Source organism: Varroa jacobsoni, unplaced genomic scaffold (assembly GCF_002532875.2).
Source record: "Varroa jacobsoni isolate VJ856 unplaced genomic scaffold, vjacob_1.0 scaffold_788, whole genome shotgun sequence".
Classification (NCBI taxonomy): Eukaryota; Metazoa; Arthropoda; class Arachnida; order Mesostigmata; family Varroidae; genus Varroa; species Varroa jacobsoni.
The window spans coordinates 219,504-239,789 of record NW_019213690.1 but is presented as its reverse complement, the minus strand read 5'-3'; the positions used below and the strand labels follow the sequence as shown (position 1 = coordinate 239,789).

Sequence of the window (20,286 nt, the reverse complement as noted above, 5' to 3'; positions counted from 1 at the left end):
TACATCTATGCGGTAAAGATAAATTCAGACAAGAAAAAATTTTATCCCAAATGCACCACATTCCAAAAGACATCTCTTATTTTGTATTGTTTATATATCATATCAATTCATGTCCGATAACGCTGTGTAGATACCATTTGTTCGATGAATTAAGATTTAATTATTCTAATGGAGACTGTGGCAAAATTGAAAGAAACTAATTAGTTTGCGGATTTGCGAATTAAGAATAATAAGAGCCCAAAAGCGTCAGGCAAAGCCCATGAAACAGCAATATTTAACCGTTCTGAATGTCTTTTTTTTTTTTTTTTTCTTAATAATGCGAGCTAAATACAATCATATGTCTGCGCGAAGTCTTTATGCAAATTTTGAACCAAGCACCCGGCGATGTTGAAATTATTGGAGTCTCACGTAGTGAAGTACGAATGTGCTCTTTTTCTCTGCAGTTTAAATAATATACAAGTTGGATTAAGTCTGGACAGTATTAAAACATATCATTCAACTCCCGTTAGTAGCGAAAGATGGTTTGTAGAGTGAAGGTTTGTTGACGCAACACATTTGATTAAACAACGCAGTTTTATCTGATAACCAAAAATAGACCTTCTATGCTTTTGCATGATACAGGTTATTCATTTTGGGAAAGAGTTACAAATTTCACGAATAACACCATGTTTCTCGCAAGCCCAAGTAAATTTGCCACCCACATAGCGATAATATTCCTTCTAGAAAGGTATTAACCTATACGACAAAAAAAGTAAAAGAAATAATTAATATGATGATAAGGGACCAAGAGGTATTGCAATAATGCGATTAATCTATTACCTTATGCACCTGACCGAAAGTTAGACCATAAGGCGACTTCATTATATTCATGCAGCAGTATGTTAGTTAATTTCCTATATCTTCCCACAACATGGTGCTTACCGCATTGCTGCAAGAAAAAAACAAATTATTACAGGGTGACATTTATTAACTGTTCAATTAGTAATTTATAGTAGTAAATTGCATGTAACGTTATTGAGTTAAACGCGTGATTCTGCTAGGTGGCTCTTGAACCATCCGTATTGTTATGCTTCACTTTTGGTCCGTTCATCTCAAAACATGCTATCAGTCATGTTACAAGTCTATTTCCTATGTCGGTATATTTAATGGAGGTAGCCTCTCGATTGAAATGGTGTTAAGCGAAAATGAAAGGTACTGCTTTAGAGACAATTCGAGCTAGGCCATGTGATTACGCTACTGTTCTCGAATTCTACGCAATGTGAAGGGCATATCATGGGATTCGTCATCGATGAGCAGCTGACTAATAGTAAACGACTTTGCCTTCAATCTGAAGTGCTGTCGTTTTTATTTGGCGAAAACTGATTCAATTTTCAATCTATAATGAAATTATCTGAAATCTATAATGTGTCCCAATCTTGCAAAGGTCTACGACGTTGATGCTAACGACTGTACATGGCATAAAAAGAGTTGCCTTGTCGATGTCCCCTTCAAGTGATTTCTCGTTCTTTCTGGACGATGAAAAATGTTCAAGCTCCTAGAGGTAATTTTTGTCACCTAAGCAAACATTCGATTTGGTATAGTGTCGCATCCTAATAGAATCGTAAATATGACCCTTAATAATCAAGGAAATCAACACCTAAGACGTAAATCTTGCCAAGAAAAGGTCGTTCAAAAACTTTATAAGAGGAGAGTCGAAATCAACCTGGGACAAAGATTAAAATCAGCTAAAATGCGTGCTGGGACTTGCTAACTACAATATATAGCATCCATAACATCCTTGCTGTTATTAGATACATACTAATTGAGTAGCCGTTTGTTACTTTTTGGGTATGCTCAAGGACGAAACCACTCCTAATCGGTGTGTCCTTGCGCTTACTAATATCACTGATGATAGCTGCAGGGACGGTGCGCTAGGCTATAATAAAAGCGAGTTCGGAACGTGTGAACACATTCTACGAAGCGAGTTTTTCCTGAGACATACGGCGTTGTTTGTTTGGTGACGTCACGCCATCACTCATCGGCGAAGAGGATGCAAAGCTATCAGGCTGCCGACAACGTTTTCAAAAAACAACAGTAACACAAAGAGGAAATCAGAATTAAGGCTCACGTACATAAGCATAAATGAAACTCGATCAATGCCACAAATCTGTGCACAGCGACACCATCGGCGGTTGACGCTCGACACAAAATAATCAACAAGTGTCAAGTTAATAACATTTTTAAATTTAGTAATATAAAAATTAGACTAAATCAACTATTTAAACAGTGTAGTATTAAGATTCTAATAGAAATTAATAAACCAATAAGATGTCTAATAAAAACTGTTAAAGTTAGCAAATATAATAGTAACTGCTATTAAAGATTGAACTTGTGACTTCCATCTTCCTATCAAGCCACTAGCCGGATATTTTTGTCGTAGTACTTGGCGAATATTTAGCCCGAGTATGTACGAGTTCCTTCGTTAACGTCTGCGTTAATTTTAGCGGTGTTTTATCGGTCTAGTCGCTCAGGCTGACTGGTTGTTGGCGACGCGTTGCCATCCGCGCGTACTTTTGGCCCACTCCTTTCCTAACGGTCAATTCGGAAGGAGCCGATAAAGCATGACTTACGAGGAGGAGGAGGAGGAGGAGGTGCGAGTAAAAAGCGTGACAATAGCTTCGGCGGCTCAACATGTTGTAATACAGACATCGATACGAGGTGATGTAGAGCACTGAGTAGAGAATGGCGACAGCTCCGGCTCTGGTCAATAGTGGCTGCATGGCCGACAGCAGGCGTGGCTACTAGTTATATCTGGCTAGCTAAAGGGACGTAATTACGGTTCTTGTTATAGCGATTAAAACGGATGTATTTTTTAAGGTATAATTCGATTTAGCCAGGTAGTGCACAGTGGAATATGTACAAATATTGCGAGCTTTTCAAGTAGCCGTTTGTTGTTTCAGCTTAATATATTACAAAAAGAAAAAAAAACTGCCAGTCGTTATATGATCTCCTTGACCCTCAATTAAGTCGCGTTCAGGCTAAACAAGAAAGATGTGCTCAAAGAACACTTTTTGTGGGCTCGTATAGTGTGTTATTTTGGGCAGTTTTTGTTAATACTTAGGGGCATCTTGATCGTTTAAAAAAAAACGCTCGAGAGTGGTCTCTATACTATGCACTTGAGCACTTGACGCCGCATTTAGCTACTGCGCACTTTATCCATACTCTATAGACATTAACGTAAACGTCAAGAAACTGCCGTTTCAACTATTGCTATGTGTGATATAACAGTTTCCTCAGAACGTCTCTTCCGTAATTACTGCTTTTTGAGCTGTGAAATGGTTTCTTTACGGTAGCCGCTAGCGAAAGGCTTCTACATCATTTTTTTTCCTTGTTTATCTATTCACATACTTCTCTACATTGAGTAGGAACCTGTGCTGGAACTGTTACGGTTAATGTTTTGAGGTAAATCCAACCATATAAATCTATTAACTAGTAATAATAATCATAATGGTATAAATGCCTTATTACTAGGCTAGCCTCCATCGGTTTTTTTTTTTTTTTTTTTTTTTTGATAGAGCTCATGGTTTAACGCAAACTTGCTTATATTAGAACAGCAAACGTTTGTATTTAGAATACTGGAATGTTTTAAATGTATGCTTTGGATATGGGCTATATTAGTTTGGTCTGAAGCATTGCGGCGACGGATTGATAGGCTTTTAAGATCTATTATTATATAAAGACGGAAATTCCATCGTAGGGAAATATGCTGTGACGCGGTATAATTGAACAGTTGCTTTGGGCGTTTAATGAATTTGAAGCTGAAGAGGACGATGCTCGTCATTCGCTATATATCAACGATCGTCGTCGATCATTAATGCTAACTGTCTTCTGCTGCCGGCCATTGGTGGAGATCGTTCTCAGACACGACAGCAAAATGTCTTTCTAAACGGACTTGTCTTGCAAAATAGCTGAAAGCTATCAAATCTGAACATTTGCTTGAGGTCAAGGAAGACCTTTCTCAAGCTGCTTAGAAAGAGATAGTGGACGCCAACAATAAGAATTAACAGTAAAGCCTGTCTTTTGAAACAAATTCCTCTGTCACATGCTACATGATGAAATCCATGCGTCTGTCTACAAGCTCGGTGCTTTAGGAGGCCTCACTTGACTCTTCAGACATCGATAAACTCTTTTGTTAGAGTTGCCGTTTATTCAGAGGTGTTTATTTTTATGTATTAAACAGTACTAAAGGGCTACTTTATTAGTGTAAATCATAAAACTTAATTTTAGCATACTTTCTTTATCGTTCGGATACACCTGCTGAGTATGAGCGTTGAACTACAATTTTTACCAGTAATACATAAAGGAAAGACCTGTTAGCGCCACTAAACCTATAATGAATGAATCAATGACTGAAAGTGTCGTCGCTGATTTCACAACCTGCCAAACGCTAAACCAGTAAGTTTTAACAAAGCAAGCAAAAAATTTGCTCCAATATGGTTAAACGATTTTTAAATGAGTTTAGTAGGTGCAGTCAGTTTCATCATGTCACACATTTTGTTATTGCAATTGTTGAAAGTGTTTTTTTCCGAAACAAAACCACCTCAGCTGTCTGATGGCGCATTCTGAACATAAATAGTCAAAGTGTCGAAACCTACTTCAAAATGCTCCTGACTGTACTGTTATTCGGCCAGTGGTGGCATTCGTTTCATCTTTTCTCGTCTTCTCTTAAATACGACCGCGCTTGCGAGGAATATTGTGCTCTATAGGCATCTTTTCTCCTTCGTTCGTTTTCTATTATCAGCCAAAGCCCTGTTGAGCCGCGGCCAAAACCGTCCCAGTTTTCGCGAAACGCCGAAGCGTTCCTTCCTGTTCCCTACAAGACTCCCTCTGACCCATTCACCCTAGCCTGCGCCTAACCCAAGAAACAGATCCTAGCAAGCTAAACGCTATACAGAATCGAGTGGGTCGTCTAACCTGGCAACCAGCGCATTCCTTCGTTTCTTCTACCGTCCGGCGAATCTGTTCGTGATGAACAGCGACTACGAGAAGCCGTGACGTAGAAAAAGCAGAACAAAAACAGTCTCTTCTCAGCTTGATCCAATCGTACTTATGCACCCGTGCCGCAGAGCTGAAAGCACCAAGTATACCGAGTTGGGCATTAGTTTATCCGGATCGATTCAAACGCAAAAATCCTCCCTTTAAGCTTTCGAGCGGTAGCAAACAGTAGCTGTAGTTCTTGTAATATTTCGGCTCGTACCCGCAAACGTGCACATGCTTACGTGCTTGTAAGGAAAAGGAGGTTAGATAGATAAAATGATATAGACAACATACGCAGATGACTTATCTAAAGACAAAATATTCGAGTCGCAACTGAATTTACCAAGCATTGGGTGCAATAGAATGTACGCTTCGGAGTCAGATGGTTCTCGAACAAATCAGATATGTGTAAGTTGAAATTATAACTGAATGATGCTTGCCTAGACCGAATATTGCTCCTCCGGTGAAGCTAAGACGTGCATCAGTTTTTTTTTTAACATTTTATAATATATGAACAATTAGCATATAAATAACCTCCATTTACGTGCCAAATCAAATTCACGGCTGACAGTGGCTAATTATACAGAGCCAACTTGTCAACTTGTAGGGTTATTATTATAATTATCCAAACTCTAGATAGGCTCGAAAAGTTAGTACCGACAATCAAATCACCAATACTCAGATAAAAATCATTATCCGACTTACAAGGATGACGTGAACGCCTAACGTTTAAAAAAAGCAGACGTTTTTAGGAACTCATAATTTTTTAAATATGGTGTATCTATTTGGAGTTTTAAAAAAGCAATCTGACCACTACAAATGCTGTGAAGCCTCTATGCCTTTACGTTAGTGGGATATCGGTAACTCTGATGCATAGTTGGTTCTAATTAAAACCGCGACAGTAAAATGGTCGATCGCGCAGAAAAAGAGAACATCTCTTACCGATTGCCCTAAAGTACTTTCGTTCTATGTAGATGTATTTAGAATTTTTACAGTGGAACATCTGCACACACTATCCTCTCCAACTTGTGAAAGTTTGTGAAAAGAGTGGCCGATAATGATTTGACAATTTGTGTCTAAACAACTGCGCCTTACCTATATGTTTTACGATTTTTATTTCAAACATAACCTTTGCCGTTTATATCGCAGGTGGACAAAATCAAACTGACAGCGCTAAAATGTTACAATGTTATTTTTATTCCCTGCTTTCTCTGGAACGATTGAAGCTTTGAAACATAATCGATTTTGAGTGTTTTTCCTACATAGATCTAAGGCTCTATGGAAGTGTATCGTACATTAGCCATAAGAAACGTTTATTACAATTATGATTCGTTAGTGTTATTCGAAATAGTAGATAGAGTAGCTGACCATTTTTCTATTATATTTAGAGCTTTCCAGTTTCTGAGTTAAAGGATCGAATTGTTCTTGACAAGAAACCAGAACGCAAAAACTAGAATTTCAACACAATTTCTTCGTAGCTTTTGTTAAATTTTGCTGAAAACCGTAAAATTGGAGTAAGCAAAGGTTACCGAACAAATCAATGGATTTCCCTGTGACTCGATGAGTAAGACTCAACCACTTAATAGCGTGGCAAAATCCGTCTTGCTTTCATTGCAATGTCTCGTACTCATTCGTTCAACGTTTATTGACTTCAGCTGGCAACAATTCTTTAAACTAGTAGAATGACATTATTAGAGCATTTTGAATAACTGAATTCGAATCAGGTAGATCTAGAAGATGTATTATCCTACACGGATATACAAGCAACATTTCCGCCATGTAAATGAACTCAGTGAAACAGCCAGTCTCAACCTCAAATGGTAATTTTCTCTATTCGGCGAATAGGTTAGTAGTACAGTCGTTTTTTACGCTCGACATTCAAGCCATTGATTATTACTTTTGACGGGTCCCACTGAACTTACGTTGGTTTTGTTCGACCAGAAGAAGCCAATCTCAGTGAGCCCGCCAGCTCACATCTGATCAAAGTTTCGTTCTGATCTTTTCTAGAAAACCGACGTCTAGAGCAATAAAAGATGCTCGTTCATATTCAACACTGGGTACTAGACTAAGCCAAACAACCTGATCGAAGCTGGTATGTGCCAACATTAGTGGACGAAGATACTTCTTGCTAGTGCCTGCTGAGAAATTCTCATCGGCCTTTTTCATCGTCACCCTCCGCACAAGACGAGCAGCGGTTACTCATTAGAAAGAAAAAGCTCTTTGGTGCAGCAAGCCAATCCTTGAGATGACCAAGTCTATAGTCGAAGGATGGGCTCCGCCAACAGCGGCGAACCCATAATGACGACTACGTTATATCTCAGATATTTCATTGTTAACTTTATTTTTCGGGTTTACGGAGGCTCAACTGTAAGTCGGGTGTGCGGCTTGTAAAGCTACAAAAATGTCGCGCCAAATCAATGAGCATCTAAAGTGGTCTTTTTTATTATGGCTTATTGCGTTCAGATTGGCCTTCTGTGGCTCATTACGAGACTGTGGCAAATGGAAGGAGATTTGTCGCTTTCATGTTTTGCTTAGTCTTGTAGCATTCTCCTACAAAGTTTGATGGTTACTGACCAGCAAGTTGCCACTGTAATACCCGGAAATGAAAGAACCCGTAAAAGTGAGTAGTAAAATTCACGCATTACCTACTTTACTTCGTCAAATTCAGCATCTGATTTGTGCAAATAAATAGCTGGTTACGAGGGTGAAGTAGATAGTTGTCATGGAGGCAAAAGAATACTCAGTACGGTCCCATACAAACAACAAGGAACAACATCGATATAAAAGAAAAAGCTACATTAGATGGCTTATCGATGCGGAAGGGTTCGAAAGTGTATACGTAGTGTTTAATTTCCACCCGCTCAAATTAACACAGCTGCGAGAGTAGGACTGAATATCAAAAGATGCTCGTTTGATAGACAAACAGTGAAGAACGCAGTGGATGCGTCTAGCTTGGTTGATTTTTTACTGGTGTTCGAAAAACTTACTGCAAATAGTACCTTGATAAATATTGCTCATTAATGTGACTGTTATTCTTTGCATACGTGGGCATTGTGAGCACGTGGCCTGTGGAGAGAAAAAGGCCGTCAAACTGCATTAGACCAATAGTGGGTATAATATGTGGGCCCTTGGTGACAAGCTTACAGGTTCAGTAATTATATGCATGTTTACTATTCTTTTCTTTTACTAGGTAAAGCCTTATTCTGGTCATAGGCTGAATGCGTTAGATTTAAGCGTTGAGTAATCAATAAGAGGTGGAAAGGGAGCTGAGCCATATGTCGAAGTGTGGCAGTGTGAAGTGGAAATTCCTCCAAAACTTATGAGAAATCAACTTATGCGAAATGATTGTCGTATAAACTACATGAGAGTATGTCTTTATTAAACACTATTACGTGCACTTTATAAATAGGGTAACTTCTCAATAGGGATTACACGTAACTGCATAGCAGTAATACGTATACATCTGATCAAGTGAACATTTCTTTACTGATCGAAAGCTGGCTGGCATTTGTAGAAAGGAAGAAATCCGAGGGTATCGCTTGTTTTTTTCTATGAATACAGTTAACTGCGGAAATCGGGAGAACAGTCGATTTCCTCTTTGGGCCGTTGGCAGCCAAGCTTTTTTTGACCTTAACAAAGCCCTTGCTTGGTTGTTTCCGCTTTAATCTCTTTGAAAGATGACTATAGCTAGCGTACAAATCCGACAGAATAGACCGCAGCGACAATCATCTAACATTCGCTTATGTTCTAGTCTAGAAATTTTGTCTTATGTTTACATTCTCGGAATCAGCTCTAACATAAATCAAATCAAGTCACCGGAAGCGGAGCTTTGACTGTTTATGTTTCAAATATGGCCGCAGGGTTTCGATAAGCAACGTTTTTCACCTGTATGCCTCTTCATTTCGTACAAATAATCTTCAGTGAGATTGTCGCGCAGTTTAAGAGACAGGGTGCGAAATTAGGGGAGCTTATGCTCTGACCTTGTTTGTTCTACTAGTATAGAAGATACAGAAAGTGGTTTTTTCTCTCCGTTATTCGACAGCATGGCCTCTAAACTCTAGATTGTTCTACAAGTCCATAGTTTTTCTTAGCTTATGATTATGTTGGAGGTGTCTTGACAGACTTACAAATCTGCTCGACTGGCTCACCGAAGGATCTCTACGGTAGACCACAATATATATATATATATATGTACATAATACTGAACGCTGAAACGTGACGCTTAACATCGCGGCATGAATCCTGCAAGTAAATCTGCAGAATTATACTCATGTGTGTGTTTATAGGCAGAGCCGTTGACAAACAGGCGGTTGCTAATCAATATAGGTGAATCAGTAACTTTCGCGTCGAAGTTGTATATCAAAACGATAAGTAGTTTGGTGCTATCCTTCAATTACAATCAACCTATACATATAGGCTAGGTTTCAATCAATAAACTGTCCTCAGACCTTACGTACAGGTGTAACCAGCAAGCGATACAGTTCATTGTGACATGTTTGCTACATACAATTTGAATGGGTAAGAGCAACTAAGTAGAGAAGCCACACATTTTTATGAAATGGTTTTCAATTTAAATCAGTTAGCATCTCGCGCGTTTTGTGCCCTCAGAGCGTATTGGTTACTTTCTCAGCCTATTATGTCACGAAATTCTTCTCTTCATCTCATCTATCTCTACAATTATGGATCCGTATCATCTTCGAGTTCGCGAGTTGTTGTTGCTATTGTCAAGCGAGCCGATGTCTACCGTGTGGCAGGGATGGGACAGATGTAAAATTGACCTTTGCCTAAAAGCTCATCTTTCAGCCTGTCGACGGTCACTAAGGAAATCATAAATGTACATTTTGTGGCTTCAATGTTCATCGGCTCAATTGCTCGTTTACTTTAGCTTCACATACGACAATAGTACTGATCAGTATCTGTCAAGCTCATTTGACAAGCCGTCGCGACCATCTTTAGCTAGCTATGAATTCGCCGACCGTAGCGACGTATGCATCTACAGCCAACAACTACCATGTTTATTTTAGATTTATCGGACAAGGATCAAAACGGATCCGAATATCTAGCTGAACTGGAGGCCTATCGCGCACTAGATACTTTCGAGTGGAACTCCACTTCTTATGCTGGCAGACTCTCCAGAGTAAGCAACGGTAGCAGCCTCAGTGCAGAGAATTTGTTACGTAATAGACTCAATATAGACTTATGTTTAGGCCTGAACTAAGAAAACTGTAAAGCAGAGGCGATATGGATAGTGTATAGGTTTGGCGTTCCTTACAGGCCATATCTTTTCTGCCACTTAGCTAAACTCAACCTGCTTCCCAAATCTCCATCTTGAAACATCAACTGATATTTCCAAGTCTATGCCCTGTACACTGAGCAACGTTGGAGGCACTTCGTTCCGTTGAGACTGGACCTAGAGAGCACAGAAATGCCCTGTAAGAGCGTTCAGTAAAATAAAAGAGAAACTAAGATTTTTCTAACTTTGCATGATTATGTTTAGCATAAGAACCTAAAGTGAGCAATTCCATCCCGATAGATACTTTAGCCGTGAGCAGAACTTGTTGAAAAAGATCTTCCTTAGAAAGGAAATATCTACTCGCTTTAGCTGTTTGAAGTATTGCTGTTCGCTGCGGTAAACACGCAGGAATTGTCAATAAATTAACACCATCTTCTGATCAACACCATTTAGTGGAAAATTATATTAAATCGAGATTATATGTACATAGTATCGTGTGTTCCTTCTATACGTACTTAAGTTGTAGTTATTTTTACGTTTAGTGAAACAGGTGTCGCCATTTAAAGAGTCTCGTTTATCTTGTCATAGCTTTAATGTAAATGTAACGAGCACTAAACTAGTGTGATCACTAGTTTCACAAACGTCGTAAAAATGAGAAACAACCAACTAAAAAAAGAACCATCTTGAGTTCGAAAATGACAAAAAGAGAGAAACGATATAGATGTACAACTTTTGACTCTTGTAGAAGTCTATATAAATGATTTATTATTCCACAACTTCGTTAGCTAACGATAATATCGGTATCTATTAAATTTTCAATAATACCTATTTTAACAATTTGTTGTATGCTATTCACAATCTGAAACGCTTTCCAAGAAATTTGTCTTAGTTGTTTAAATAGTACTTATATATATATATATATATATATAAGTACTATTTAAACGACTTAAACCGCATAAATCTCGATTGGGTAACCTGCCTTGTTTACCAAGATAAAGATAATTCTCTGCTAGTATAGGAGATTGGTGGGCATCTTAAAAAAAACTTATCAACAAATTATCATTTCTGTAAATAATACAACCGTTTCGATCATGTCAACGCAGAGGTAGTGCCAGCTGACCGTTCCCAGTAGAATAGCAATGCGCATTAAAGTGTTCTGAAGGATCCTAAACCTAGTCCTACTATGGCACTTTCTTTAAGAAAAAGAACGTGAAGAATATGACTTATATCCTTAGTCCAATACTTCCAAAACCCTCTCAGGACTTTATGTGGGTGGCCGAACATCTTGAACAAGATGGACAAGTAAACTGCTCGAAAATAACCTTTTCCGTTCGAGTTCCTTCTCGTTGATGGTCAGGTTGCCCATTTAACTGGTGTGCTAGGGAAAGATAAGAACACACGCTTGACTACTATACATAAGCATGACATGAAACGGACCGGTCGCTGGAAACCTATTGCACCGAAGCTGGGTTTCGAGCCAGTAGTCTAATATACCACCTAACTCGATGGTCTAAGACATTTAGCAATAAAATTTGCCTGTCAAACGTTAAGTCACAAGTATGCAGGTCGCTACCGTACATGTGGCGAATCCTAAACAATATTAATTACTATGGCTTTTCTGATTGTCGTCTTAAAACGTAGTTAGGGTTTTTAGGATAAATCTTTGCTTTGGCAAGTGGCAAGATGTGATGTATTAGGTTGTGCGGTATAACGTTTGTCTCAGAAACGACTTTTTGGATAAAATATCTGTTAGCATTGGCAATTCGCTGGTTATTCATCCACGTTTGCCGGGTCGCTTACCACCCTCGATTAACGTTTCTTTCTTTTAATTGTTTATCTACACCAGTGCTGGAAGGATCACCCTTCTTTCTTTGTCTGCTTATCTTCGACCAGGTAAGTGGTGCTAATTGCAGCTGGTTGCAAAGGGCAACTCTTTGACTCAAGTCAAACAAGTTGACATCAGTCCATTAGCTTTCCCGTAAACTATTCGCAATTTCGTTTCTTTTTACTTGCGACGCTTAAATTATATCACAGTATCCGAATAAAGCACCAGTCCTTAAATAGCAACTTACTCACGGACAGGCAGGAACACACAGACATGTCAAAGCCCCAGAACTGAATGTTGGCTCCATGTAGACCGACAATTTAAATCAGCGCTGTGTGTGACATTACCTCGCACTTGCAACTCCTCGAATCGAAAAGGCACGAAAAATGGCATGTCTTACCGCGTGTTCGTGCGAGAAAATGATAAATGCAACCCGGACCAACGATGGCGCCGTCAGTTGTCCCTAAGATGTGATAATAACATTGTAATTTGACGGTTCCAACGTTGACGCTACTGCCGTTTTTGTTGTTTTTAGTGTAGGCGCATTGTGCGATGAAAATGAGCATTAATAATCGATCATCGTGTCATCTTTTGCACTTTTTTTTCATACGAGAAAACGCTGCCAGATATAGATGAAGTCGAAAACAGCCAGCACTGTTGTTTTTCAACTAGATTATTAATCATTGTTACTGCCGCTGCAATAGTCAATCAGGTTTAGGATAGGTGTTATTGGTCACGGCGATGCACCCCTCGAGTCGCTGGAGATGATAACTCGCCGCCATCCTTTAATCATCGTTGCCACGGTTATTGCTATCGCCATTAGCAACAATACCGCTGCTAGAAGTGCTAAAGACGATTAGCTGTACGTACTTTAACAATTGTACTTCTGGTTATGATGTGTCTGATGAAGGGTGAAAGTTGGCTGAGACATGATTGACTGAATTCTGCCACTTATGCTGGTCAAGTTGCCGATACCAGTTGTACCGTTACGACGCAGCAAGGAGATAATGATCTTTCGCAATATTTGCCTTTTAAATCTTCTCGACGCGGGAAAGTCGAGCCAAAGGCGGGACGAATTGCAACGCCTGACAGGTGATACTGTCTTTCTAGTATTTACCAGCCATGACATGCTTATAGGGTATTTGGCGAAGTCCTCAGGTTCAGCGCATATGATCGCATATGTGAGTTCGCACAATGAATAACGTATGCTCACACTTTTCGCACGTTCACTGTATCTCGAATACAAATAAGATTTTATAAAAAATAAACAGGTTGTTTCATCTCTGCTTGACTACCTAGTTTAGAAGACTACTACACTGGTGCTATGTGCATCAGTTAGAATTTAGCATACTACTGTTGTTGCCGATTAATGTCGATATACAGAAACAAACAGTTGTTCTCCTTACGAAAGCTTTTTTTCACAGCACTAGCAGGTCAGTAAGAGTACAAGTCCCTAATCGAGCCTGGGCGTAATGGCACTTCCTATTTAGCTAGCTTCTATTACAGCATACCCCGACGAAGACTGGACATATTACTCTACCATGTTATTTTGCTCTCGTCTATGGAATACAGAATAAGAACTTCGAGAGTTTAAAAGGATAGAAAGCTTCGAATTTCTTCTAATTGGTGTCCCCAAGTTAAACGTGTATTTAACGTTTTATACATTTGTTGATAGATTGCTTGTAAAAAAACACTACTAAATGTTTAAGAGTAAAACGAACAAAGAGATTGCTTGTAACAACTAGAGTGATACGTTTTTAAGAATTGGTATGATTCTCCTTATTTTACCGGATTCAAAAGGAACATTTGAACTGTCATAGTTACGCGTAAAATTCTTCTGCTTTCTTTCCGGAAGACAGCGTCAACTGTTTGTGATCACACGCGTAAGGTCAGAAGTCACCTAAAGTCACCCCTAATTTTATTTCAACTGGGTTGAATGTGTTTATGCACACTTATTGCCTGCCTGTTACAGAGAGACGCCGCCGATTGGACGTAATTCTCCTACCGTGAATAACGCAAATCTGAAATCAGCCGGTTACATTTGCATTTTTGCTTCCGTGTGAAGTAAGCAATGCGGTCATATAAGTCGATACCATCTTACATAAAGGTTATCCTACCTACAGAACGCTGCAATCAGATTTTCCGGCCTTCCCCGTTTCCCTGCGTTGACGCAGAACTGCATAATTTGGCTTTTTGCTGAATTATTATCACATTCTTAGAAATATTAATCAATCAATTTGTGTTTAATGTGCACATGTGTTTGCTAGCTACCTGAAACCAAGCACAAGGTAAACACCAAGTTCAATCTTTCCCTTTCCAGCACAGCTTTATTTATCCTCTTACACACCTTCACATGAAAATGCGGAAGTGCCTAGAAAATGTCTGTCCTCTATCTTAGCCTCAACAATCTCCTGTCTGATGAAACCTTGCAAAGGTTAACTCCTAATGCAGAGCCACTTGTTCATCATATTTTGCTGTCATAATGACGAAAATTGTTGCCCGATTAAATATATTTATTTGGTTGGTTTCCCTTTGACATTTGCAGGATATTCGGTAACCTTTTAGAGATAGGGAAATATTAGCTCTGCTACCGTGAGTTTTGACGGAGTAATCAAGCTCATCCAATTTAACTGTATTCTTTATATAGACAAGTTGTCAAAGGCAAAGCTGTAATTGATTTGAGAAGCGTTCCACTTTGCAAAACAAGATCATACGGCCAGGCTTTATACCTATACTGGTACACCCTAACAAAATATTTGGTGTGCATTGTCTTAGCTGGTATACGCCATGTTGGCAATACCCCAGAGTTAGCTTCGATGTGATTGAATCGCGCTATCAATCAAGCGCGTGCATCGAAACATAGAGGCGATTATTAAGCGTACGTGTTAGGACGTCTGTCTGGTGGAAAACTTCGCTACCCTAATTTCCCTATTCTGTTCTTTTACATTCAAACACCAGCACCCAAAACATTACTACTACAAAAAACCAGTACAGCCCTTTGGCACTAGAAGCGTGATCAGCCCTTTCTGAACTAGATACTACTTATTATACCTAGATATTTTGTTGAATATATTTGTGTTAAGCTTGATCAAATCTATAGTAACACATTTTGTACAGGTGCGACTCCCCCCTTGGTGTACAAGCTTCTAAACGGCCTTGTCAACCCCCAAGTTCTCCATAGCACCTACATACATTCAAAGCACAGACCTTTTCCTATGATTTTTTTTACATTTGTTTTTGTGAGCCTTCAAATAAACAGTGAGTCAACTGTACCGCATCTGGTTGTTGCGCGATCGACCAAAGCCATGGCTGGTCGTGGGGAGGGTCTAGGGTTAACGCCAGGCATGTTTTTAGCACATAGAGCCTACCGAATGGAAATTCTCTCGATGTTGTTCGCAGACGTTACCCTGCTGCATCTGTACAACCCCATTACCTCCACCATATCTCCATTTGAAATCATATATTTTGATGTACTTTATACACCTTCCGTTTTTTTGTGGGAAGGCTCAATTCGTTTATTTTTGAGGTCCAGATGGTTATTGCTTTTGAATTTGACCGACATTCCTTCAATGGTGATATTGTCATCAGGTGAATCAGTTTTCAGACCGCAAGGACGCAGTCGATTAAAAATACACTCATTAATTATGTAACGACACTAGTGTTTGCTAATAATTTAAGAAAACAAATGTTAAAAACTTGTGTTAAAGTTGCAAAAATGTTTTAAAACACCTTCATCTCAGATCTTAGAATAATCACGCATGTAATAACATCATCAATTACGTCACTTGGCAAGACCCTCAGACGGTTGCCGATTAGCGTCCATAACCAGTTTCAAAATCGAAGTGGTCATTCATCGCATTGCTATTTGCGGTCATGAACAGTGCCCTACTCTTTTAGCGGTCACGCATTAGAACACAGATGCGCGAGACTCGGTAGATCTTTGTCAATCGCAGTTGCTCTTTAAAGTGGTATTACAGGTATTTTTTTTAGGTATACTACTGCTTGTACCGGCGATGTCTACGAAAACATTAAAAAAAAAAAAAAAGGTAACAATTGTCAATACTGCCCTATAGGTGCGACAAGCTCACTCATTTTTCCTGATTCGAAAAGTTTTGGAGTAAAATTTAAGGAGAAGTTGCTATGGTCACTGAAGCAACTGGTACAATTTTCAGTAGAATAGAGCATTTGTTTGAGGTATTCGTGATTTTTAGATATTGATATTATTACACTTCACACTATAATCTATATTTTGAAAGCAACCCAGTTAAAATATTTAGGAAGCCAGATCTTGAATATGAAGTATTTTGCGAAAACTAATATATTTTAACACACCACTTCCGTAAGCCAAAAGCTTCAGAAAGTGCGCACTGTACCAGAAAAGTATCGAACTTAAATTTCCTTCTTCGGATATTCTTATACGTATCAAGATAACCAGAGGCCCAGTGACGTATCAGAATATTTCGCCGCGGAACGGGCACGCGGCAAGTGAGCCTATTAGCTTTGACCTTAATTGATGATACACTCTTTAAAACATGTCAACATTAAAGATCTTGGATTCCTTTAGTCTCCAGTGGTTTTTGTTTTGTTATGGACTGGGCGACCCATCGACTAAAACTGCAAAATTCCGGTATGAGAATGGAAGACATGTATTACGTATTATTTTGTGAACCATTTAACACTTATCTCTAGAGCCTATCGCTGGAAATGTGTCATTAACTTCTGACAGTAAACGCTGCATCAGTCCAACTACTTACAATTATTTCAAGCGAACTTAAGTAACCCCAATTGTAAATTTCACTAGCAAGATCATAAATAAGATTGTAGCGTTGTTAATAACCTTCAGAAGCATATATATGTGTATATATATATACTTAATGAAATATAGTTTATTTAAACAGGCGCTTTATTCAAGGCCTTGAAAACCAGTTCCTAATCGAGTGGAGTGGTCCCAAAACACTTAACCAAGTATACTTAATTAGTCCAAACAAATTATGATAATTACTTTTAAAAACATCACTCATAACATAAGTATTAAGCCGTTGTTATTTATAATCGATTTCACCGGATTTTCTCCGACGTCTTAAACACAAACACATCTGAAGCGCAGTTAACGGCCCAGCTGATACGGCGGACACGGTAACTTTCAAGCAGATCACCCACCCACTCATAAACGAGACAGGCCTAATAGATCATGTGTCTTTGTCAAAAGCGATCCGGAAGTCTCAACAGCGTTGTGCACATTTGAAACGCTAAATATTGCTTTGACAAAAGTAGTAAAAATAAAAAGCAAGAACGCCACTTGAAATCTCTGCCATTGAAAAGCGGCATGCGGCTTGCTTTCGAGCGGAACTTACCCTTGAGAGGATCTACAAACAAGCTAACTTTGCCACGTGCTGGACAGTTTGCTAAATTATCATTATCAGATTTTTCATGTTATGCCCTCTGAAGTATAGCAGCTATCAAAGAGGCTTTTCTAAGCAGAACGAGTGTCACATATTTGGTGAACGTCTTCATCGGAGGCGGTTCCCTACCATTGGTTATCAACGACGACTCAGGACATTCTTGAAGCAAATCTCAGCTGCTGACTCCGTTTTGCCAAACCAGCGATAGTCACTTACCTAAAAGATATTAATCCGATATTAACATGATATTAAATCGGTTAATATGTCTTTTTTATGATATCTCACTTACCTTATCTAGTCGTCAACGGAAATTTATATATAAAGAAGTCACTGCATTTTTAGCTCAAAGCTACATATAACAAAATATTTTATTATATGCATGCTGCGAAAGTTTAGGTGTTAATAAGAATTATCTGTTTGAGTCGCACACGGCATACCGTCTGTTGCTATATTCGCTTATTCGGAATACGTAAAAATCCAGATATATTATAAACGGGTAGTACTAAAGTTAGTATTTTGAATGAAAACAATCCTTCAAAAACAGAAATCTTTAAAACTTATTTCTCGAACCTAATAAATCTCATGCAGTTTGCCACCCGTGATCAAATATCAATTAGTAAATCACTGAAGACATTATCTTACTTATGTGTACGTACTTATACATGGAACGGGGGTCATTTAAACATTTTGGTGAGTCATTTCGAAAAAAAGAAAAGATATTTTAGCCATGTGAAATTCTTTATGGTCACTATAATTAAATACAATTCATATTTATCTCAGTTTTTTTCCAGTAATCATTATCATAATATTCCTCTTAAGTGGCAAATAATTTCATAGTAATAATCGTGCGTTAAGTGATGTCGATAGGTGTACATTCATTGAAGTGCCGCTTAAATTTAGTATATACAAGCGGAATTAAATCTTAGGTTAACAGCAGACCGAGAACCCAAAAAATGCAAACATTCAAAACGGCTATTGAGTCTCGATGAGACTAACCGTGGGAGATTATCTAGATGACACAATTTACAACTGATACTCTCATATCCGTATTAAAGATCCAAGTGTTTTTTTTTTGTTTCGGTTCGACTTATGTAAATCGTTTTCAGAAGCCACACAAGAGCCCGTGATCACGTAGTCTACCAATTTTGAACAAAAGCGAACGTTTTCAATTCTGTTAACGCTACGTCCAGCACGATGAGAATGGATGATACCTCATCTTTGCTTAAATTACAAAGATAAACCAGTACTTTTTCTATGATGAGTCTGTTAGTGAGAGTTCTAAACAGAACTGATTTTCTACTAAGCAGAAAACATAGTCCGCCAAAACAAGCCATAGCAACAAATAGCCCGCCAAAGTTTGCCCCAATTTAAATACTTCTTTTTATTTATTTTTTTTTTTTTTATATAAAATAGGTATCTAGCGAAACTGTTCCCGGTTTACGTATCAATATGTATCAACGAAACCAAAATTGTACTTGATGCAATTTTCTGATGTTAGTCTTTGTTAGGTAATGTTATTGTTTCAGTCGATCATTGCACGGGACAGTGGACTACTTTTCATAAAGAAGTTGCTTTAATCTCATCTCCGACGCATTTGGCAGAGTATGAACTGCCTTACTCCTGAGTTATCAGTAATCACAGTCTGTAATATTATTTAGATAAATTTAGATTTGAGCCACTGGTTAAGTCGTTTGCGAGCGTTAGGTACCATAACATATCTATAACAACAATATATAACATATAATACAATACGTAATATATCACATATACAACATATGTGATAGATTAATGGGGTAATGCATTTGCCTTGTGAACACGTTGTGGCATTGGTTCGAACCCGGGACAGACATACTTCGTTCCGTACTGGGAGCCAGTCGTCTGATGGAACGCGAAAGGGCGATACCGGACACGAAACTCGATAAATAATAACTCATAGACTTCAAAACGGGTTTATATAATGAACAATATGCCACTGCCACTAGCACGATTACGCCAGCTATGAGACCACTGCAGTTAAAAGCATCTGTTTGGCTTCAAACTGAGGCTCCATTGATCCTCACACAGGTACCGTGCTATCAGGTATTCTTTTAGATAGGTTAATTCTACAGTACTGTTTGTACTTTCTGATAGCATCCACGATACGAACTATGCTTAGTTTCACTTGGCACCAATTGCACCAAACATATGATATACTGGTATCATACGATCGCATTCTAGTTTGATGGCCGATGAATATTTGAACATGGCCGTCACTATTACGTCCCTTATGATGTTCTCTTTCGTGGAATAATGGCAGGTCTACCGCCACGATAGCGACAATTCAGTCGGTGGTTGAACTTCGATCGGCGGTGCTGGTGCCGAGCAAATGGTTGGAGCTTAACACTTCTATCATCCGCGGTGAGCTAAAGGGAGATCGTACCGTTGGTTGATGGATCAACAAACAAAATATACAATGAACTTAAAAACGTATTTCTTTTAATTATGTTATTCTTCTTTCTCCTGGCGCCATCTGCATGATACATACATTTTTATAGAATTGAATATGGCATTCACATTCGTGTCGTTCAGCTGAAAAAAGATACAACCGAGAAACGTAAAGTACTAAGGCTCGTAGTCCCATACAAACCATGATCTCATTAGTTTCACTTTTTTTTTATTTTATTATCGATTACTAAGAAGCTTAAGCCAATATGAAGCGTCTTACGATGCAGATGTACCGATGGATCTCTTGCATCTTATCATGGTCCGTCTACTCTATAGAGGAACACAGCATCTGGTTAGCAGCATTAAATGCCAGTTACACTACTGTG

The 20,286-nt window shown here is 38.7% G+C and overlaps 1 long non-coding RNA gene across 1 annotated transcript; it reads right to left on the bottom strand.

Annotated features, from left to right (window-relative positions):
• Nucleotides 1-946: 946 nt before the first annotated feature.
• Nucleotides 947-20,059, bottom strand: LOC111263748 (uncharacterized). Its single transcript, XR_002682419.2, has 4 exons — nt 18,473-20,059; nt 17,606-17,692; nt 4,954-5,107; nt 947-2,045 (listed from the first exon to the last, which is right to left on the bottom strand). It is a non-coding gene; the product is annotated as an uncharacterized LOC111263748 (long non-coding RNA).
• Between the last annotated feature and the right edge of the window lie 227 nt (nt 20,060-20,286).